Genomic DNA, 24785 nt, shown 5'->3' on the forward strand with positions numbered 1-24785 from the left:
AAAATTGCTACCGTTTCAGAGCAAAATAAAAAAAAATGCATTCCATAACTATAAAAGGTGCAACAGTCCATTACCAAATCAACATTAATCTGTCATTGTTTAAGGTTAAAAGAAATGGCAATATTTCATTATTTACAGACAAATCAACTTCAGTTACACATAGATCTTTATTAGAGGACACAAATGCAATTTTGTCAGAATTTAAAAGGGTCAAAGATTACAGCAGCTAACAGTTCAAAGTGAAACAGCTCTGTAATAGGTATGAGCATGTCATTAGAGTTATACAATGTTTTAGACTACAGTGACAAGATTTTTGAAAATTTACAGATTTTAAAGAATTGGTTACGACAGAAACATGCAGATTTATGGGTTAAAGATAAAATGAATTCCAGTCCAGCTGACTCAGCTAAAGTCCTCAGAAATACATATTGGGTGTGGCCAGTTAGGAAAAAAAGGGTAGTCCTATACATTTATGTCTTATAAGGTATATCAGAAATGACAGTCAAGTTAATTTGCAGAATAAAGGATTTACAGTTACAGATTTGGCAAATAATTTTTTTGTGTTATTTGTTTAGCAGTTATTAGTTAAGAGCTTTGTATTAAAGTGTTGCAATGCATAAACAATATCTTAATACAGACAGAGAAAAAAAAAAACATTTGTGCATAAAAACAGTACATCATATGGGTCATTAAAGCCACAGGTTCAACTCCTGTGTTGTAAAGAACAGCCAAGTAAACTTATAAAATCAGATCAGTTTAAATCTGGTAATAAATGTGTTTATGTAATCTGTATAAGACTGTATATATTTCATACAGAAATGGCAGTTTACCAAGCATATCAGATCAGATTACAGCCAGCTTAGCAAGATGAATTAAAGACAGTCCTGTATGCCTTAATGCAGTATGGTAAAGATCAATTTAATGCATTAGCAGTTTTTCTATTTATCCAAGAAAATTGTAGACAGTAATGATAAATTTTTGCAGCATTCAGTACTACTGAAAAGTCAAGTGACGTCAGCTAAAGAAATGGTTATGGTGAGACAGTAGGTGGAGTTTCACTCACAGAACAGTATGTTAAAATCTAAGGGTCATTTCAGAAAATGTAAGTTCAACAGTTAAAATTCATTTTATACAGGTACAGAAATGCATAGTGTTACATTACTACTTTAGTTTCATTTAAGGTTATCAGTTTGCTTATAGACTTGCAAGAGTTTCTGAGCAGCAAATGTTTATTTCATGCAGAAAAATCTAAATAAAGTCAGCACAATATGCAATGCCATCAGTTTATAATTGTTGAAGCTGCAAATGTTTATTTCATACAGAAAAATGTAAATAAGGTCAGAGAAATAAGCAATGCTATTAGTTTATAATTGCTGAAGATGCAAATGTTATTTTAAGGACCTGATTAGCCACCCAGCCTTGCACAAGAAAGGAAAAGAAGAGGTTTAAAAGGCCTAACTATAAAAAGGACACCAACATTAAAGCAGGTCTTCCTCGACATTAAAGCAGGCATTCCTTTACCTCATTGGTGACTAGTACACTGCAGAGTAAAATTTGGCAAGAGCTGTGGTGCAGAAGTTGACTGTCTTAAGTGTTTCAGTTACTTCTTCAGTGTGTGTTTAAAGTTAAAATGTGTGAGTTAAAGCAAGTATATATGTTTTCAGTTATATAACCGTACTAGTTTTCAGTTTATCAGTTAAAGCAAGTATGTATGTTTTCAGTTATATAACAGTACTAGTTTCAATTTATGTTTTTTATCTATGTTCAGGCAATACTGACAAAAATATTAATAGTTACTCTCTAGAATATAACAGTAACAGATTTCAGTTTTTCTGTGTTCAGGTAACACTGTAAAAATGTCATGTTTTCAGACAATTGTACAACTGTAGTAGTATTCAGTTTATCTGTGTTCAGACAATCCTCGGGATTCATGAAACTTGCACCAGGAGCAGGCATAGCGTCGGCGATCTAACACCAAATATAGCCGCCGAGCAATTCAGGTACGAGCTGTTTCCACGTGCACTACCTGCGTACGCTACACCCGCACAGCTCCCAGTGCCTGTATGCTAATTACCCCATGTTCAGCAGAGTAGCTTGCAAATGAGGATATATAGCGATTCAAGAACTGGTGCAGGCGTAGAGTAAGCATGCAGAAATGTAAACCAAAAAAAGCGGTTTACATTTTTGCAAACATAAAATCGGAGCCATGACAGCAGACCAAACACATGTATTATAGTGTTAATATATGCCAATGGCTAAATATATACCCATTGGCATAAACAAAATGCACAACATATAAAAAAGAACATTTAATGTCATGCCTACACTAACACAAAGTTAAATTGCAGGGCATCTGTGTGCAAACGGGATCACAATGAAAATAAAATTATATGGAATAAAACTGCAATGTAACACATTTCATAAATTCCTCATAATAGTCAATGGCATGCATGCTACACCACACCATGGCGCAAGGGTTGCTAAGGGGCTGTGACAGTGTTCTGCGTGGAAACTAGGAATTAGTAGGCAATGCTATGCAAATGAATCACAAAATCCCTGCTGGCATAAGGATATACCTCACAGCGTAGTGGTACAACACCGAGGTGTGGCCTGGAGATGAAGATGACATCAAGAGAGTGGTGTGCCACCTTAGCTGTAAGCACATTGGAGCATTGCTACTCCGGTTTGCCTGTTGCTAAGCAAAGCTGCAGGATAGGGGTGTGTTGAAGTAGCCATAGTTTTACTTAGCTAAGAGCACACAAGGTAACCAAATGTGCATGTGAACGTGGATGAAAACGCGCTCGAAACCCAGTAAACGGCTGTGCGCAGCACGCACCAGAGCTGAAACAGGAAGGATACGGGAAAAAATAAGGAAATGTTGCAGCATGGTAATTGGAGTACAAATTGAGTAATCAACACCTAGGAACCCACAGTGAGCTATTGACAACAGCTAACAAGGCTGCTGGCAGCTACCTGCAGAACAGGAAAGGGGAGGTGCTGTACTGCAAAGAAAAGAGAACTGTCACAGCAGAACAAAGCAAACTTGCAGTAGATCAGCTACATACATTTTGCAACACAATACTGGGTTGGGAAAGTACAAAACAAGAAAGCCAGCAGTTGGATGCATGCCTGACAATGGGAGGGGAATCGGGTTGAAAAGTGAAGTAAAGAGCAATAGATGAATCACGGCAGCCAAGCGTAATTCAACACCAAAGAGGCCACAATAGCAGTGCCTGCTGTAAAACCCATAATTAAGATACCCTGCAGCTGGATTTGCACATACACACCCAATGACATCAGCAGCATCAAAAGCACAATAGTATAAAGTGTGAAAGCACCTCACACACACTTGTGTATTCCCAAACACTCTGCACCATCGGTGTAAACAGACGGGGAACTTTTAAAATGTACATGGTAGGGGCTGCCATAACTTTGATTCATCAGCATGTGTTGGAGAGAGGATGATGCTGACAACCATCTCAGGCACCGGAGGAGGACAAGAGTGTTCAGACCAAGGGTAACCTACCAGGGGCTAAATGATCTAGAATTGTAGAGCATTACAGGGTGGACAGGGACACCATACAGCAACTTGAGCTCTGCCAGTCATGCCTCAAAGCGAGAAATAGAGTGGAACCCATCCCAGTGGACATGGAGGTATGTGTAAGCTTGAGAATACTAGCCACAGATACCTTCCACAGGCCAACTGGGGATATTCTGGGTGTCTCACAGGCATCAGCATCCAGAGTACTTCACCAGTTCCTGTATGCCATGTTACCACATGCCAATGAGCACATATACCTCCCTCGAATGCAAGAGGAGTTGGCCAGCAATATGCGTCTCTTCCACCGTGTGGCAGAATACCCGGAGGTACTGGGTGCAATAGACTGCATGCACATACACATCAAGTCACCACCCGGTGAGCAGGGTAGGTGCTACATAAACCGCAAGGGATACCCCTCCATCAACTGCCAGGTCATGTGCAATGCCCAGGGCATTATCATGGATGTATGTGCTGGCAGCCCTGGAAGCTGTCACAACTCCCACATCTGGCATGCCTCACAGCTGTATCAGGTATTTGCCAGGGGGGGCATCCCATATGGCCACCTGGTGGGAGATGCTGGCTATGCACTGGAACCGTGGATGATGACTCCCATCAGAAATGCACACGCACCCATGCAAGAACGCCATAATGAGGCACACGCACAAACTAGAATCATCATAGAGCGTGTGTTTGGGATGCTGAAATCACAGTTTTGTTGCTTGGACATATCTGGTGGAGCCTTGTAGTACACTCCAGGCACGTGTGCCCACATCTTCATAGTATGTGCCATGCAAAAACAGCTGCAGCAGGGACAGAATGGTTAAGGCCCTCACAGCCCACCACCATTGCCAAGGACCCCACAAGCACAGAGGTACTCAGACCACGAACACCCTGAGCCAGCCCCAGTAGGCAGACGGAGGTGTGCCCAGTATGCCCATGCCTTGGCAAAGAGGGAACGTATAGCACACACACTGACAGTGTAGGCACCTATGGACTTACACCCTTCTCCACCTGCACACACAGTAAACATGGATGGCACACACACAAGACCACCTGTAAATTGTCATGTGTAGGTAGTCTACTGTGTGCATCCTACAGAGGCAGCCCTCACCTATTGCACACACAACCACTATTGGCACATGGTAAGTCAACACCTGAACGGTAAATTAAGCTGTCAGCATGTGCTGATACTGTATGGATAGGTTCATAGGTACATAGGTAGGTATGTGGCTAACTGCCCAAGGCCATTCATATGCCTAGCTGAAATGTGTCAGCTGTTGCCACCCCATTGATTAACTGTCCCTCTGTGGAGCAGAGCCAATTGCAGGATCCCTGGGGTGTACCCACTGTTCCCCATCCAGTCTGCAAGGTGTCCCTGGAGTATTAGTGAGGGGCTCCATATAATGTAATCAGGGATGTAGTTCCAAAGCATGGGGAGTACCTGTGACAGGAATCTGTCACTCTAGCATCTTCCAGTTATGGTTGTGGCAAGGTTTAGTTCATTACAGTGTGTGGCTCACTGTGACATGGATTCCTATAGGTGGAGCATATCCATTAAGCCTGACTTGGACATGTCTTTGCTGGACAGCAAACATCATCTCTGAGTAAATGAGATGCCACTGAGTAATGCAAGAGTTCATGCAGTCTGGCAGCATAGGACACATGTCTGAGGCCAGTAATGCTCTTGGCGAAGTATGTTCATGGACCCTCCAGCTGTCGGATGTGTCTTCTGAGGTACATCTCAAATGGGTTATCATACTCGATGATGGGATTGATAAGTGATGAGTAAAGGGGCACAATAATCTCAGTATGTCTAGATGCAGGCCCTTAAGTAATCAGATGGCCTACATAGATGGATGGCCTAAGTACTTTGGAGATATGATTGTCAAAGGAGAGATCACTATCTAATGTAGTCCCCACATACACATTACCTCGTCTGCATTAAAGTGGCTGCCACTCATGTGTTAATATGTGGGAGTTTAGTTATCCCAACATGGAATGACCATGCAGTTCATGGCCTTTAGCTGGAGGCCATGACTGTGACATCCTGTGTTGGTCTATGTGAGCCCCCTTGAAGGATGTCTGTGACAGCTGGACTGTCAGTTATGGCCCCCAGTTTGCAGTAATCGCCAAACACAGTCCGCTGTAGTCCACCTGTGTTTGCCTTTACCTGTGAGAAGTATATGGCAAACAGTAGGGGTCCCGGGACTGAGTCCTTTGGGACAACAGTTGTGACTGGTTAAGAGTTGGACCTGGAGTCTGCTAGGCTTACCATGTGGGTTCTGTGTGTAAGCCTGTTGGCAACCCAACCTGTGATGTATGGGTGTATGTACTGGCTGGTGAGTTTATAAAGAATACCTGAGTGGGGAATGGTGTCATAATCCTTAGCGGGGTCCAGGTAGTATGTGTGAACTACCACACCCCACACCTAAAGTCTAGGTGACTGTAAGATGTCAAACAGGTTCAGTAGGCATGATCTGCACTCATCAAGCAGACCTGGGTTGGGTCGAGTGTCTCTGTTAATGAGTTCCATGATGATGCGCTCCATAGCTTTGCAGACCAGGCTAGTCAGGCTTATAGGGCAATAGTTCCCTGGGTCTGTTGTGGCGCCACCTTTGTGTAGTGAGATCACTGTTGCTGTGCACCACTCTGTGGGTATGTAGCCTGTAGAGAGTCTGTTCGAACAGTGTGTTTAGGTGAGGGATTAGTTCATTTGGAGCTCATGTAAGACACAGCCTGGGACACTGTCTGGCCCCATTGAGGCTGTATTTGTGGCTTTGGATAGGGCTGTTTTATCCCATGTGTCAGTGATTGCATTGCCGTACATTCTTCTTGTATGGTTAAGGGCTGTTTTGGGGTTGAGAGGGGTGTGAAGGTTGCACTGAACATGTCTGCCAAAATGCTGGCAATATCAGTTGGTTCAGTGTATATTGTGCCAGTCTGCACCAACTCTGAGCAGATCTGAGAGTTCCCACTTAGGTTCTTGGCATAGCTAAAGAACTCTTTGTGGTTGTCTGTAGGGTCCTTGGGAAATTGTCTTTCGAAGCTAGTCTTGGATGATACCATGAGGGATTGTAGTTTCTTGCTGATACTGATCAGAGATGTCTGTCCTTCTAGGGATTTCACTCTTATCTGTACTAGTTACCTTCTACTATTGTAGAGCCTGCGTATGGCAGGGGTCCACCAGACCGGTTTCCTGTTCTTGGAGGAATGAGTTCAGGTTAGACTTGGGATAGCACGGTCCATGCATTCCTGCAGATGATCATAGAGTGCCTTTATATAGGTTTCATCATCTTGGACAGCATTGTCTATTGGCGTGGGGGCTGTGAACTGTTCCACCTCGGGCGTAAGCAACGTGAAGTCTGCTTTGGAAAAGATTTCCATGGTGGTTTCCTTGTTTGGAGTTGTGGGCGGAATGTGAATATCCAGAGTGATTAGTCTATGGTCTGATCTAACCAGCAAGGGGTTGACGTCCGGTGTGGAACACCGGTTGCCCATGTTGGTGATGACCAGGTCCAATATGTTGTTCCCTCTGGTGGGGGTGTAGACCAGTTGTTCCAGGGTGTTAGAGTCTAGGAAGCGCTGGGCAAGGGAGTTAGTACTCGAGTAGTTCTCCCAGTTAATGTTTGGGTAGTTGACATCACACAGTATTAGGGTGTTTGGTAGGACCCGCATATTTCCAGTGTCCCCGGAAATGCGGAATGTGGGTCTTGGGACATGGTGCGTGATCTGTAGCAAGCTACAATTTGGATTGCAGTGTTGCCCATTGTCACTTGCATTTGGAAGATGTCTGATGCATCATGCTGCACCACTAACCTGGAGATGTGAGTATCCTAGATGAATATGGATACACCCCTGCCTTTTGTGTTCCAGGATTCCATAGCTGTGTCATGAAACATAATGCAACAACATCTGCTGTGCTTCACAGCACTATGGCATGAGATTTACTGCACCTCTTCAGTCAGATGGGGTCTTGGATAACATAAAAACACTGCCCCCCAACAAGTACATATTCATATATCCATGTACACTACAGAGCCTCTGTAATAACAACAATGCAGGTACAAGCTGCACTGTCTAATGCCATACATACAGGCTGCATGGGACCTGTCCACATTCCAGGTTATATCCTACACAAATGTCAAAACATTCTGCCCCCCACATAAACATCTCATACAATCATAGCTTCATGTCAGGCTGTGTACACACTCAATGGTGCACAGCTGTCAATATCCGAGGGACCCTGGTATATGTACAGCCGACCTGGTTACAAACAGTGGTATCATTGCATTGCATAACACATAATGTAACTGTGTCAGTACATGGGTACTCTGCACAGTTGTTGTAGGGCTAGATAGAGTCCACCAGTCAAAGGTTATTTGGTGTTGTTCCATACCACATGTATGGATGTGTGTTGGTGGTCTGAGGACATGGTGGTGTCTGAGGATTACATCCTAGGATGCAGATTTTGACACTGTGACCTGCACCTGGCTCAACTGTGATGATAAATGTTCGAGTACTGGTCTGTACATGTGAGTAGCCATTATGGATGTGAGGACACCACCACCTGGAGTGGTCCATACCAGTGTTATGGCCCACATGTCTGGTTCTGAGTTATATGGTGGTAGTGCTATTGTGCACAATAGAGCTGTCAGCCAGGTGTTCCTCACTGCACAGATGTCAGTATTCCCCATTGTAAGTTCAACAGTGAGAAGCTGTGATTACAACAGTAACACATCTAGCACTGGTTAGCATAAGCATACAATGCAATTGCCTTCTAGGTGTCAGGGTGTTATCCTGTGTTTAGGTCATTCTCCTTGGAATGGCACTATATGGGCAAATGCGAACGAGGTATTATCAACACTCCCTTGAATCATGGATGCATGTGATCTGTGACAAAGCCTTGTCTTCTGTCAGTCATGTCATCTCAGACTGAGAGACACTGGACAACCTCATAATTACAGCAAGCAGTTGCCATTCCTAGCATGAAATAACTGCGAGTGGTAGTATTGTGCTTGTTATAGACTGATACATCTAAGGTGTCGGACAGCAGCAGGTGTTGTGTAGATGACCAGTGTCAGATACATGTAGTGCAGCCTTCCTGCTAACAGTGACAACTACTAACACTGGAGACCATTACAACATGTTCTGTACATCTAACTGTATGAGCATGGCCACTGTGGCATTCCGTGTTTAGAATCAGAGTGCATCCTAAACAGTCCTGTGCTACTACATGTATGAGCATGCCCAGTATAACCTTGTGTATTTGGACTCATAGTGCATTCCAAACAGCCCTGTGCTACTAAGTGTGTGAGCATGCCCACTGACACCTTGTGTATGTTATGTGCTACTATGTGTATGAGCATGGCAATTGTAACCCTGTATAGTGATAGTAGTCGTCCATTCCACAGAAGGGCATACTCCTGTTCTGGATGGACTCCTACATTAAACACACACATTCACAGCTATGTACATCACAACTGTCAGCATCCCTGTTGATGTCCGCAATCCTAGAAGGTCATGATGACTGCCTTGGAATGTGTAATCTCTGTGGCACAACTCGTAACTGTGTAGTACTGTAATAGTGATCTGTAGATAGGCAGGTGTTCTGATCCCATCACTGGTGTGTGTGTGTGTGTGTGTGTGTGTTTCCATCTGCCGGTGGACAGAACAATGCTTTTTAGAGTACTCACTCTCCGTACGATTCCTATACTCAACTTTGGTAAGGCTGATGATGTCACCCACCTAGGAATACTCCTCTGGGATTGATGTGACCCAGTAATCTCAATGGCACGTTCTGTAACTGTGTAATGCTGTAGTGTGATAATGTAGTTAGGTTGATGTTCTAATCCTAGACATGCCGAGTTTGTGTGTTTGTGTGTCCATCTGCCGGTGGACAGAACAGTGCTTTTTAGAGTACTCACACTCCGTATGATTCCTATACTCAACTTTGGCAAGGCTGATGATGTCACCCACTTAGGAATACACCTCTGGGATTGATGTGACCCAGTAATCTCGATAGCGCATTCTGTAACTACATAATGCTGTAGTGTGATCAAGTAGTCAGGTAGATGTTCTATTCTAAGGTATAGCAGGTGTGTTTGTCAGTCATATCCGATGTGTTGGTGGCTGTGAGTGGCTAGCTACTGGATGTGTTGAGGAGCGTGTTTTGTTGTTTCCCTATATAGTGGCCATAAATGTCACAATCAGCCAAGAGACTGGGTTGGCAAGACATACCCATACATTTGACAATAGGCCTGGTGAGTAATGTCAGCAACCCTAATATTACCCTGAATACAGTCTGAACCCGTATGTCACACAGAAACACACTTGCCTTGGGATTAACACCAGTACATAATACAGGAGTCGCTGGTGGTTTCCTTTTCATTCTTGTCTAATGCTTTGTTGTCACGAGATTTGTTCTTGAGATATATATACTATATCAATGTGTGTGTGTGTATACATATATATTTATGTATCTATGTGGACATTAACACAAATACATCTACGTGATGGAATACATGTCCTATACTGTTGAATGCTTGTGCTGGATGATATGTACGTGATAACATCCAATGTATGTATATCTGCCATGGCTTAGTGGTAAAGCACATCGCCTGTGGTGTGCAGGGTCTTGGCTTCGAGACTTGCAGAGGCCGGTTGTTTTGTTGCTGGGCAGAACAAGGGCCATTGAATAGGGTGTGAGTAAGGTGCTTTTAAGCAGTTGTGTGCGGGTTTGCGCGATGGTAAGCAGTGGTTAGTTTGGGGGAGGCTGAGTGTGGGTCATTTAACTATGCATTAGCAGGCAATCCTATGCAAATGAGGTAAAGGATAGTGAATCCCGGTTATCCCTAGGGTGTGAGACAGGTCCCAAGAGTGTATGTGTATAGATAGCCGGGTGCAGGACTCGGATATGGATGACATTATGGGGGGTCTGTCAGGCATAATGTACATGGATTGGAGCCCTGGGGCTCGGGATTGCTCCTAGCTTAGCACGGCTAAGCTAGGGGTGTGTCTATACCTGCCTAGTGCAACTGGGAGGGACAACAGCAGTAGGAGAGTAATCAAGGTGAACTAGCTGAGCTGACAGGTGATATGTATCAGAATCAGCCGATTACAGGGGCAGCAGGCCAGCCCAGCCCAGAACACTACTATAAACTAAGCAAACACCTTCCCCTCTGGTTTTTCCACACTCTACACCACCGGTGTATACATGCGGGGAAATTTTAACAAAAACACCTACAAAATGAGAAGGGCTGCAGCAGGCAACACAGACCAACATGTGCAAGAGGCTGAAGGTGGTGAAGATGTGAATGCTGCCGAACAACCCTCAGTGAGGAGACAGAGAAGAGTGTACAGACTCAGGGTAACCTACCAGGGGCTACATGAGCTGGAGAAAGTGGAGCGCTATAGGGTGGACAGAGACCTCCTACAGCAGATTGTTGAGCTGTGCCAGCCACACCTGACACATCAAACAGGCCGAGGGGAACCCATCCCAGTGGATACCAAGGTATGTGTAGGTCTAGGTATACTAGCCAATGGTACCTCCCAAAGCACAACTGGGGATATCATGGGGATCTCACAGGCATCGGCATCCAGAGTATTCCACCAATTCCTGGATGCCATGTCAGCACATGCCAGTGAGCACGTATATTTCCTCAACACACGTGAGGTGTTGACCACCAAATAGCAGACTACCCTGGGGTAGTGGGTGCTATAGCCTGCATGCACTTACGCATCAAAGCACCACCTGGCGAGCAGGGTAGGGCCTACATCAACCGCAGGGGCAACCCCTCCATCAACTCCCAGGTCGTATGTGATGCCCAGGTTATTATAATGAATGTGTGTGCTGGCTGCCCTGGAAGCTATGATGATTCAGAAATATGGCATCTGATGCAGCAGTACCACAGCTTTGCTAATATGGACATCCCCTACAGTCACCTAGTAGAGGATGCTGGGTACCCACTGGAGCCGTGGCTGATGACACCCATCAGAAATGCACATACACCTGAACAACACCATGAGGCACAAGCACAGGCCAGACATATAATAGAGCATGTGTTTGGGATGCTCAGGTCACGGTTCCGGTGTCTGGACACATCCGGTGGAGCCTTGCAGTATTCAACAGCTACATGCACCCAAATTGTTATGGTATGTGCTATGCTACACAATATGATCCTGTGGAAACAGCTGCAGCACGAACAGCATGGGGCAGGGCCACACAGCCACCCACCAGTGCCAAGGCCTGTACAGGCACAGAGTGACTCAGAGGAGGAACAACCTGAGCCTGACCCAGTAGGCAGAAGGAGGCGTGCCCAGTATGACCTGGCTTTGGCAAAGAGGCAATGCATAGCATATGCACTGACACAGTAGGGACCCGGGGAATGTCACCCTCTTTGACTCGCACAGACAGTAAAAGTGATGCCAAACATGACACTACCTGTGCTCAGCCATGTATAGGGAGTGTACTATGTGCATCCGACATAGGCAGCCCTCCAGCACCATCCTCAAGTCTGGCACACCCTCAAGGTAAGTCAATCAATCTACCAATTGCCAAATGTAGTAGAATGTGTTGGTACCTGTAGCTATGGTATGGATGTGAGCATGCAAGTGAATTGGGTGGCTGAACGTTAAGGCAGCAGACAGTAGACACCCATAGTGGCACCATGACATCTGTAACACATACTGGAGTCGCCATAGTAGCCAGTACTACACAGGGTGACAAAACCCACTGCAGGTAATGGGCTGAGTGTCACGTGTGTCCATAAGACCCACACAAGTCTCAACCAGCTGGACAGGTGTAGACCAACACAAACAAATGCTATACTATGGACTCTGAATGTGCCCTATGGGTAACCCCTCCCACAGACCCACACGGACAGCCTACAACAGGCCAGGCAGTTGGATGTAGGTTGTGAAGGCTAGGAAGTCAGAAACTAATATGTTGGTAATTAAAGCTAAGATCTGTAGTACACTGGTATGCCTCTAGCCAGCACACTGGGTAAGACTACACACTGAAATGGAGTGCCTGACACACCAGTACAGTACTAGCAAATGTGTACAAGTGTCAGGTGTGCCCCACATCCAATGTACACTTATAGCAACAGTCAGGTGTGCCCCCCCCGCTCCTGTGTATTAATGTAGATACAGTCTTGTGTCCCCCCGCTATGCAGAAATGCAGCAACAGTCAATGCCACATGACCGATGGATACCCTGCAGACACAGCATGCTACCTGTTGATGTACAACACAAAGGTCAGCACCACAGTACAGACTACCTGACCATGTAACACATGTGATACAGATGGCCATACAGGGCATCCTCACACACTTGAAGGTATGAAGGCAATGTCAGTCGACAACATACTGAATGGTCATACTGGGCATGCTCACACACTTAAACACATGAAGGCCATGTCTGTAAACACCAGTGGTTCTGACATATCTGGCGGTCGCAGTTCTTAGTGCAGACACATGTCAGTATGCACTATGCCTGCCTTGCACACACAGTGGATAGGAATACAGGCATATATGTAAGGACAACACACTATAATACGTCTAAGGTAGACGGACATAGATGTGTGAAAGAGGGTGACCATGACGAGCCATCCGTGCCTGTCTCATGCAGCACACAGCCAAAGGGCCCCAAACACATGAGGTGCAGATGTCATTCACTGCAGATACTAGCCACCTGTATCTTTCAGCATGTCAGACTATGTGGTGCATGTGCCAGCTGTGCAACATGACTGTACAAGGAAGTAGTCATCTAGTAACTGTATACACGTACCTGTGGCATATGGGCCCCGTGTGCACCCACGTGTGGCATGTCAACCCCTACATGACTGGGTTATGGCACATGCACACACTGCCCTCCCCATAGCAGTATTATGACAAGCCTCCTGAGGTCGTCCATTGTGAAATACACCTTTGGGAGAGCTGTAGCTCAGTAATCTACTGCTGTAGTGTTATACTATTTAGGTAGTAGTTCTAACCCCAGACTTGCCAATTGTGTGTGTGAATGTGTGCCCATCTGTCTGTCTCAGACTGTGTAGAGAGAAATGGTTTATAGGCTACCCACAGTCTGTACAAATCATATACTCACCTTGGTAATGCTGCTGATGTCACTTACCTAGAAATACACCTCTGGGAACGTCATAGACCAGTAGTCTCTGTTGTGCATTCTGTAACTGTGTATTGCTGTAGTGTGATAGAGTAGTTACGCCAGTGTTGTAATCCCAGACTTGCCAACTGTGTGTGTGTGTGTGTGTGTGTGTGTCCATCTGCCTGAGGAATGACCAATGCTTTTAGAGTACTCACACTCCATACAAGTCATATACTCACCTTTGGCAATCCTGCTGATGTCACACACCTAGAAATACACCTCTAGGACTGCTGTAACCCAGTATTCTCCATAGCGCATGCCGTAAATGCGTATTGCTGCAGTGTGATACACTAGGTAGGTAGGGGTTCGAATACAGGACATGGCAGGTGTGTGTGTTTGACTGTCAGAGACTGTGTGGGGGTGGCTGTGAGTGTCTAACCACTGGAAATGTTGGGGAGCAGATCTTGTAGTTTTCATATATGGTGTCCATCTTATGACACAGCTCACCTCACAAGGCGTACAGATGTCAGTCAGCCACGGGACTGTGTTGGCAAGCCATACCCCTACATCAGGCAAAAGGCCTGGTGAACAAAGTATGCAACCCTACTAGTACCCGGTATATGTCCTGAACCCATGTGTCATGTACAAACACACTTGCCTAGGATATCCTGCTATGTTGCTAGTACCATGCACATTGATGACAGATAGTAGGCATGGTGTGATTGCAGTGGGCTGCAGAGGACATGGCACCCTGTACAGCGGTACAATTCACATAATTGCAGACAATGTGCCTTCACTATGTTCCCCACTGGATGCTTGCAACATATGTGGTGCCATCAAATGTGATCCACAGAGGCTGTACAATGCCGTACACATGTGCCATGTATGGACCGATACCACTGACACCAGAGAATACCTGTATCATGCTATCAATGCAGGCGCAGGGTCGACCTGCTGACTTTAAGCAGGTTTTGCCACAACAGGCCAGTATTGGCATATTGGAGGATAATGGTCTGTGTACACAACATGTGCTTGCCATACCAGGTACACCTGTACATGTCACTGTACAGTATTGTGGAACATGCACATCCCAGGCTATGTCCATGTCAAGGACTATCAAACACAGACATGGCATGCATTGCAAAGCTATGGCCATACACAATGGTAACCAGGATGTCCGGGCAGTTCATGCAGTACCCATCTGTGTGGGACATTGCAGACACTACACCCCTGTACCACACTGCACTGTGGTGCATGTAGTACCTGTGCATAACTGCATTGTGGCAAACTAAGTAGTTAGGGAGTATATTTGTGGCCCTGGCAAACAGTGTCAATGCGAGTCCATTAGACAGTGTGGTTGTGGTGACAATGGCATCCATTCACGTGCTACACCTAATGTGTGTCTACTATATATCTGTTGCACATGTCTCTCACCAACACACATATATGTTCTTACAGCACAGCAACATTTCGGCTTTGTGGCACATGTAGTAACTGCATGCACTTGTAATAGTAATGACTAGTCAGCCAGGGGTTTGACCCCTGTACTGGTAGGTGTGTGACAGACGATGCTTAGGTTTTAGTCTCCAAGCCCTTCTCTGATGTACATTGTCTGTCCCTCCCACACACTCTCTGGTGGATGTGGAGGCGTACACCTGCTCAGCAGCAGCATATCTCTTGTAAGTGATGGACATGATCAGGTGATGGCCTCTGCACCTATTGCAGTCCTCCTCTAGCTGATTGCATGTGGAACAGCTGTGATGATGTTCCCATAGCCATTCGCATGATAAACACAGTACCTAGGAACATCATGTTGGTGTTTGGCCATGACAGTTGCTGTAAGTGGTACCTGGATGTGGTGTTTGGAAACGGCATCACAGATGATATATGGATGTTCCTCAAACATCATACACAGTGGGAAATAGCCTAAAGACAGGAGGGTGATGTGCCTGACATGACTGTAGCATGTAAGTGTAGCTATGCTTAATTGCGACTACTGCCTGTTTAACATGCTGTGTGTGGTAATGGCTATTCTGCATGTTTTATAACAGACATGACAGCGCTCTGTTTGTGAGGGACCCCATCTGTAGGGCCATCTGTGGACTGGTCAGTGTGTGGAACCATTTGTTTCCTGTGTTACACACTGAACACACATCTCTGCACAGCAGCATAGTGTGAGGATTGCTGCCAGTACATGGTGATAGGGATGTGTTACTGCCATCGCATCCCTGCCTGGACATGTCACATGACACAGTGGCATGACAGACACTGTCTGGGGTTCTCAGTGGAAAGCCAATAATGGGCCACTGTTCATATTTGCAGTCACACGCCTTCTACACTTTGTACAGATGTCATGCAGTATATATGCATGTGTTGTGCTCCCTCTGCAAATGTATACCATCTGTTGTGTTGGGTTGATGGTCATATCTATGCATACTGTTGTAAGTAATCCTGAATGCTGTTGTCTGTTACTAAGCCATATCTGTGTTTAAACGGCAACACCATAGGCTGTATGGGTTTGGAGGTACCAGTAGAACCTCCTGTCCCACTTCAGCTGACCATGACACCGGGCACCAGCACATCTGGGGCCCAGCCTTGGACCTCAACCTCTGTTGGCTCTGCACCACCTTCTGGTGGTACCAGCACTGAGGATGGGGACTGTTCCACCTCGGAGCAGGGCCAGACAGGAACATGTCCACTGTTGTGCTGTCCCGGACGTGGTGCATTGGGGGCTCAATAAGGGGTTCCGAGGCCAGATATGCAAGCTCAAGGGTGGAGTGTCACATTTACAGGGTGAGGTCGCCCCTTCTGGGCAGCCCCCAACACTGCCTCCTTTGCAGCTGTTTTGGTGCAGTGGTGGCTGCCCATGGCTGGGAACCTCTGTCCCACTGTTCCCATGGCCTTGTGAATGCCGAACACCCCTCCCCATCTGAGGTGTATCCCCCCACATGTGTCATATACCAACCCTGTATGCTGTCTTGTGTGTGATCCTACCCTACCTATCCTCCACGGTCATACCTACTCTCCTTCCCCCACATCCCACTCTCACCCTACCGTAACATAAGTCCAATTGGTTCCCAGGACAACATTTGCTCCATATATAGCTGTCCATTTCACACCAGTACCCACTGGACACATGTAACCCTTGTAATATGCATCACAACATACTCCTGTTATCTTCACCCCTGTCCCTCAGGCGCACAATCCTGGTATGCACATTACTCCTAAATGTTCCAGGTACATGTGATGCGGATGACCCCATTGTACACACAACACTAGCGGTCCCTCTCTGGTTAACCCATTTACCTTTATCATGAGGATGATGTTGCACACAGGACCTTACAAGAGTACTGTTCTCACATAATGATTGGACAGGTACTGTCGTGTTAATGTACATTACATGCATAGAGTGATGTATACGGCCAATGTACAACTGTTTGTGTGTATGACTGACACATGTCTGTCTGAGGGAGTCTTGATATTACATAGGACAACACCACTACATAATACAGGCGTCGCTGGTGTTTCCCTTTTCATTCATTTGTAATGCTTTGTTGTCACATGGTATGTTCCTGATATATCTCTATATATGTATGTACCTATATGCTGGACATAAACACTCACACATACATCTACATGATGGAATACATTCCTATACTGTTGAATGACTGCGCTGTATGATATGTTTGTGGTAATGTCTGGTGTCTGTATATATGCCATGGCATATTGGTAATCCACATTAGCTGTGTGTGCAGGGTCCTGGTTCCGAGCCTTGCAGAGGCCGTTTATTTTGTTGCAGTGCAAAACAAGGCCATTGGATACGGAGGGATTAAGGCACATGAAAGCAGTTGTGAGTGGGTTTGCGTGGTGTCATGCAATGCTAACCTCTGGTTACAGCTTCTTACACTCAATTAGCCTCTACATTGCTTTACCAGTGTAATACTCGCATACTGGCGGCCAAACAGGCTTACACCCGCTTGCTCCCACACCTACAAATGCACTGACATTGGTGCTTGCATCTGACACCCCTGGGTGGGAGCGAGGGCCACAATATTACCTTGTGATGCCTATTATATCGGAATACATGCCTACAGTATCGGAAATGGCTGCCCATTTGGCGACGGCATGCCATTCGACGGTACAGAATCAGCAGCCTGTCCAATGTTTTATTCATATTATTTGTGTGTTCCTCTTACAATCTGCACCCATCTGGCAGATACATGGGAACTGAGACTCTTCAATACAGACAAGTAATTGGGTTTTGGGACCCACATCTGTCAGCCGAGTCATGCTACTGCATTCTTTGATTTCCTGTCCTTGCCTATTTAAGTGGTACAGTGTGAAATATTTTCTGCTTAAAAACCTCAGCTTTGGCCGGCTAACAACTTGTTATATTCAACTGGACGTATAAGAGAATTTAAGTACCTTTATCTGCTTTTTTTCAAAAAATACAGTATTTAAATTGATTTTAACTGTGTGGAAAGAATATTTAGCTGAACTGGAACTTTTCACTCTGCTCTTCAGTTTGTCCCACCCACCCTCCCTGTTTTTGTTTTGGTGTTAATCTTAGTGGCCTTGCAGCTGCCCGCCCCTCTTGTAAATTTGTGTTTGGATACTCCTTCTGGGCCCATCTCATTTGCTCACTCAACTGAGTGCAGTGAGATCATATTCTGATTTCAGGCACTCCTACTGTGTACAAAGAGAGCATCTGGGAAACAGAAAAAAAAAATTTAAGCTTGTTTCCTGCCTTTCCTGTTAAGTGGTATAGACTATTTGTAGGCTTTTGAGCCCCCAAGCCCTTCTGTGTTGGAGGGAAGCCTTCTAGCTTAGTTTTTTTTTCCCTATAACTAGCCAGTTTCTAGTTTCAGCACTCAAATCTGTTTCTTTGATCTCAGCACTTGTTCAGAAAAAAAAAAAAAAAATTTAATCTGCTTTTACTGTACTTGTGTTTCTACCTACTTTTTTTACTTTTGCATCATCTTAAAAGTACTCAATTGTATTTATTACTGCTTGGTGTAACTCAATCTAGGCCTTCTGGTTTAAACAGTTGGGCTTCGGATCAGTTGTTTTGCACTGAGAGGGTTTGTGGTCTGCACTGTAGTGGCAGAACAGGTAGCTTACATCCTTCTAGGTTGGGAACTGCTGATTGAGGGCTCAGTGTCTGTTATTCTAAAAGTGTATTAATTCTGGTTTAAGCACTTAGGCTTTCAGGCCAGTTATTTTACATTAAGAGGGTTTGTGGTCTGCACTCTTGTGGGAGGAGAAGCTGGACTCTGCCCTTCTGAGCTGGGAATTTCTGATTGAAGGCTTATAGTGCATGCATATCTGAACTGCTTCTTACTGAAGTTGGTGCGCCTTGTTTGCTGTGGCATAGACTGGATTCGGGCCTGCTGGATCTAGCTTTGTTTGTGTAACTTGAGCACTAATCCAGGCATTCTCTAAAGTATTCAATTGTATTTATTACTGCTTGGTAGTAACTTGATTAAAGTTTAGCTGTCATTCTAAGTCTTTTGGATTAAGCACTTGGGCTTCAGACCAGTTGTTTTACATTAGGAAGGTTTGTGGCATGCACTGTGGTGGCAGGACAGGTAGCTTTCATCCTTCTAAGTTGGGAACTGCTGATTGAGAGCCCAGTGTCTGTTATTCTTAAAGTGTATTAGTTCTGGTTTAGGCACTTGGGCTTCAGGCCAGTTATTTTATATTAAGAAGGTTTGTGGTCTGCACTCTTGTGGGAGAAGAGGCTGGACTCTGCCCTTCTGAGCTGGGAATTTCTGGTTAAAGGTTTATAGTGCCTGAATATTTGAACTGTATCTTACTGAAATTGGTACACCTTGTTTGCTGTAGCATAGACTAGATCCAGGCCTGCTGAATATAGCTTTGTTTATATGCTTGTTGTTTGTTTGCTTGTTATTTCCCTGGAACGCTAATTCCACCTAATACGCGACTTCTCAGTGCTTCTGTGGCTCACTAGTGATATCTGCATTGCTTACTGTACTTATTTCCTTGTTTCACTTGAAAGAAAGTTACTGTTTGTCGTTTTTGCATTTAAGTTACCTGTAACACATTGCACTTAAGTTACCAGGCACTTGCTCACTAAAGCAATTATATAAATCAGCACTAAAAATTAAAAGCACTACACCCTCACTCCCCACTGGCCCTGGTTTTCAATTATTAAGGAATTCCCAATATTATTCTAGCATGTCCAAAGGTCAGTTGTCAATCTCCTCTCCGGTCCAGCTGGTGAATCTGGGAATCTTGAGGCAATGTTACAACTGCCTCATGTACACAGACAACCCTCTCCTCCTCCCAACAAATTCCAACACATGTGAGAGATGCAACCATATAGCCAAACTGGAGGCTAAGCTCTCTCAACTCAGTACTGGCATAACCAGTCAGGAGGAGAAGGAAACCATACTCACTACAATTCCAGTCTCACATAGACCTACCACGACAGCAAACCAAACACATAATCACACAAAAACATACTCGAGGCTCTAAATAAAGATCTGCCAAGCAGCAGAGACCTCCAAAGCAGACACCCAAGCAGCCGCTACCCCAAAACAAAACACGTGCAACACATATCTCACAAAGCCAGTGTGCCAAACAGTCACAGCCCTTAAGACTAAACAACACACCTGATACACTTGTAATAGGTGACTCTATCGCCAGGCACACTGAAGTCCCGCTCACCAGGCTGAACAAGGAGAGGGTCACGGTGAGCAGCCTGTCGGGTGCTAGGATCCGCCACATAACACAAGCACTCAGGTCACTCCAAGGCAAGTACAAATATGACTCAGTCATTGTCCATGCTGGTGTGAATGACCTGAGACGCACCTCCCTGGACTACATGAAAAGAGACATAAAGGAGCTCTCTGAGCATGTAGCCCAGGCCGGTATGACCCTGACCTTGAGTAGCATCTTACCCTCACCAAGAATGATGCCACAATATGAAGACAAGATGATCAATTTCAACAATTGGCTTAAGTACTGGTGTCATTCAAAGGGGATCCAATGCCTGTCAGCTTGGGATGATATGCTCGACAAGCCACGATGCTTCGCTAGGGACGGCTTGCACCTGTCACCCCAGGGCTTTCGGATATTGGCAAAGGCTCTTGCTACCCCCATAGTGCCTTTTTTAGGCAAGGCTCAAAAGACAAACCCACCTCCATAGGTATCACAAGGGATAAGAAACTAAGAGTAATGCTACTCAACGCCAGAAGTCTAAACCTCAAGATGCACGCACTCGAAACTCTCCTTAGCATGGAGAACATCAATATCTGTGCAGTAACAGAAACCTGGTTCAGGGATCCCGAGAGCACCCCAGCACTACCAGGTTATACCTCATACCATGCTTTTCGTCCCCAAAACTTGGACCAAACCACAAAAGGAGGGGAGTAACGATATTCATCAAAGATACCCACACCTCCAGGTTGGTGGCAAAGCACGAAGCATCAGAGACTATCCATGTGCAACTAACAGTGGGTAAAACTGCCTTCCAGTTTATAGCCTGCTACAGACCACCCTCCCAAAACCAGGAACCCCACTGCCTTCCTGAGAACACTGGAAAATATGAAGGTCTCTCCAAACACCATTATATTGGGCGACTTCAACTACCCAAACATAGACTGGGAGCATTACTCTAGCTCCAACACCCTAGCCCAAAGGTTCCTAGAATTTATAAACTCAAATGCTATGGAACAACTTGTTACCACTCCCACAAGAGGGGAAAACATACTGGACCTGATCATCACCAACATGGGGACTCTATGCTCCAGACCAGAAGTGTATCCCTCACTGGTAAGATCAGACCATAAACTAATCTCACTGGATATTCACATCCCGACCCCACCCCCTGCCCAGAAAACCACAGTGAAAAACTTCTCTAAAGCAAATTTTACACTCCTCAAAACTGAGGTGGAATCCTTCAAAGCCCCCGGGCCTGTGGAAAATACAGCCCAGACCGCAAAATCCTTTATAAACGCATTCTATGAACACCTTCAGGAATGCATGGATCATGCGATCCCAAATAAAACCAAGACCCAATCCTCCAAAGGCAGACATCCTGTCTGGTGGACCCCAGCCATAAACAAACTATACAATAGAAGGAGGAAGCTACTAAATGATAAAGCAAAATCCCAAAAAGGGAAGGCATCACTGATCAGTATTAGCAAAAAAACTACGGGCACACATAAAATTGTCTAAGGCCAGCTTCGAGAGAAAAATTGCACAGGACACTAAGGATAATCACAAGGCTTTCTTATGTTAGGAACCTGGGTGGCAATTCCCAGATATGCTTAGAATTAGTCCAAAATAACAAAAAATACACCGAACCCACAGACATTGCCAACATCCTAGCTGACAGGTTCAGCGCAAACTTCTCCCTCCCCACCAAAAGGGCAAATATCTATCCCAGCAGAGTGCTGCCCCTGACATCTCAGATGCTCAGGTAAGAGCCGCCTCTCCAAAGCAAAAACACAGCATCAATGGGACCAGATGGGGTCCCCGGCTGCACCCTACATGAACTCAAAGAAGACCTAAACCCAAACATAAAACTACTGTTCAATCTCAGCCTTACTACAGGATATGTGCCCAAAGAGTGGCGTACAGCAACAGTGGTCCCTCTCCATAAAGGTGGTGCCTCAACGGATCCTGGAAACTATCGCCCCATAAGCCTGACTAGCTTGGTCTGCAAAGCTATGGAAAGGATCATCATGGACCTCATAAATAAAGATATTGGGGACCTACAAACACTGGATCCTACCCAGTTCGGCTTTGTTAAGGGCAGATCCTGCCTCTTAAACCTGGTTGATTTCTTTGAAACAGTCACCAAGGCCATTGACGAGGGAAGGTGGTCCACACAGCCTACCTGGACCTCAAAAGCCTTCGATACAATACCCCACTCGGGCATTATAGATAAGCTCACCAGCTTAAATATAAACCCCTATGTCACTAGATGGATTGCAAACTGGCTCAAGGACAGAACCCACATGGTTAGAATTGCTGGAGCCATGTCAGACTCCAAACCAGTTACAAGTGGTGTCCCACAAGGCTCAGTCCTGGGACCTCTCTTGTTCGGTATATATTTCTCGGAGGTACAGGCCAACACGGAAGGACTGTGGCTGACCAAGTTCGCAGATGACTGCAAACTGGGTGCCATAATCGACTCTCCAGCCGACACAAGCATCCTCCAAAAGGGCCTCATAGAAACAGACAACTGGTGCCAGAGCCATGGCCTCAAGCTAAATGCCAAAAGTGTATAGTCATCCCTTTGGCAAAAACAAAGTGCCCACAAATTACCACATAGGTGGAAATCCATTAAGTACAGAAGAAGTAATTAGGGACCTGGGGACCCAAGTTGATAGCAATCTCTCATTTGACAACCACGTACAAAGTGGTTAGAAAAACATTTTATATAGCCCACGTAATCATGAAGGGATTCACATCTAGATCAGGGAGGTCATCGTGCCTCTTTACTCATCCCTCATCAGGCCCATAATTGAGTACAATGCCCCTTTTGGGATGTACCTTACCAGACACCTGCAGCAACTGGAAAGACCCCAAAAGTACCTCACCAAGAGGATCAAAGGGCTCAAACAGATGCCATATGCTGCCCGGTTAAAGAAACTCCAGCTCTACTCAGTGGCATACCACCTGTTCAGAGGAGATCTGTGCCTGACGATAAAGCCATGTCCAACCCGAATTAATGGACATGCTGCACCTCTGAAAATCCAAATCCCATTGAGCTACGTGCGAGAGACTTGAACCTCAGCACTGAAATAAATAGGACATGCTGGAGGGACAGATTCATAACCCAGAGGCTCCCTTCACTCTGGAATAAAATCCCAGTCCAGGTTAGGCAGAGTCCCTCATTGACTCTCTTCAAGAGGAATCTTGATGAGTGGATGGGAGATCGTAGGTTTACCCCGGGTATCACTTCTGTGTCACTGTTAGATAGAGGCATAGTATACTAACCTCAAAAAAGGGCATAGCAAAATAAATTTAAAATGGGTGGCGAAAGCCAAACACATTCTGGCTAGGCTTATAAATGCCCTAGGGCAGATAGCCTAGTATGAACCTATGAACCTATACCTATTATCCTATCATCTTTCTAAGGTAGTCAGTGGAATATGTGCTTTCTGTCCCTATCAGACCTCTCATACGATTGGGGAAAAATGAAGACTGAATCAGGGACATGGCATAACAACATCAGGGACACATTTAAAGTATTGGTGCTATCAACCTGACACAATGACAGACTCAGAGCATATGTATTCATACACATTGTCTGAGGTACATGCTGTTTATGACTCTTAATTGTTGTCGTTATTCATTACTTGTAATCCACCACCTTTCCTCCTAATATCACTAGTTCTAGGAGGGTTTAGGTGGGGCAGTGGTAGAATCTGAGTTGAAGTCAGGGATGTCCCTGGTAATCGGGGACAGTTCAATGGTATGGTCCCTATGTGTTCCCCCAATGGTTTACAGCCTATCCAGTGTTTGTGCTCTTAGGGGTTGGGAGCTATGCCCATATTGGAATATTACTTACATCCCCAGGGCGGTCCTAATACGGCTCTGCCAGCCAACACCTGCACGCCTATGCCCATAATCACATACCCATAGTTCCCCAACCTGCCACTCCTCTACAGCAATCATCCTTACTCTGGGTGCAGGTGGGGTATAAACACACCACTACACACTGCCCACTCTCCCTGTGTTGGAACACATGTTGTACGTTGTGTTGACCCATGGGTTATCAGGCTTGCACAACCTACTTGTCTGATAAATCATTACTGGGAATGGCTCCGATCATTAATTTTTGGAGTCCCATAAGGGGCATCGATGTCTATGTTTCAAGATTAGACCTTGCAGGTCTCTCCCACTGGTAGTATCCTGTCAGTGGTATGGGAAACAGTGGTGTGTTTACCTTTATTGTGTGTCTGTATGTCTCACCGGCCTAGCTGGGGGGGTAGGGGGTGATGCTACGTGTTACACGTTTGTTTATTGGACCTCCCACCACCATATGCACGGCCTGTGAACATATGTTACTCATAAATGCTGTATTATATCCTCGCTATATACATGTGTATATTTACTGTCATATATATATATATATATATATATATATATATATATATATATATAT

Source organism: Protopterus annectens, chromosome 10.part0, assembly GCF_019279795.1.
Source record: "Protopterus annectens isolate FY-2018-M chromosome 10.part0, PAN1.0, whole genome shotgun sequence".
NCBI classification, from domain to species: domain Eukaryota; kingdom Metazoa; phylum Chordata; order Ceratodontiformes; family Protopteridae; genus Protopterus; species Protopterus annectens.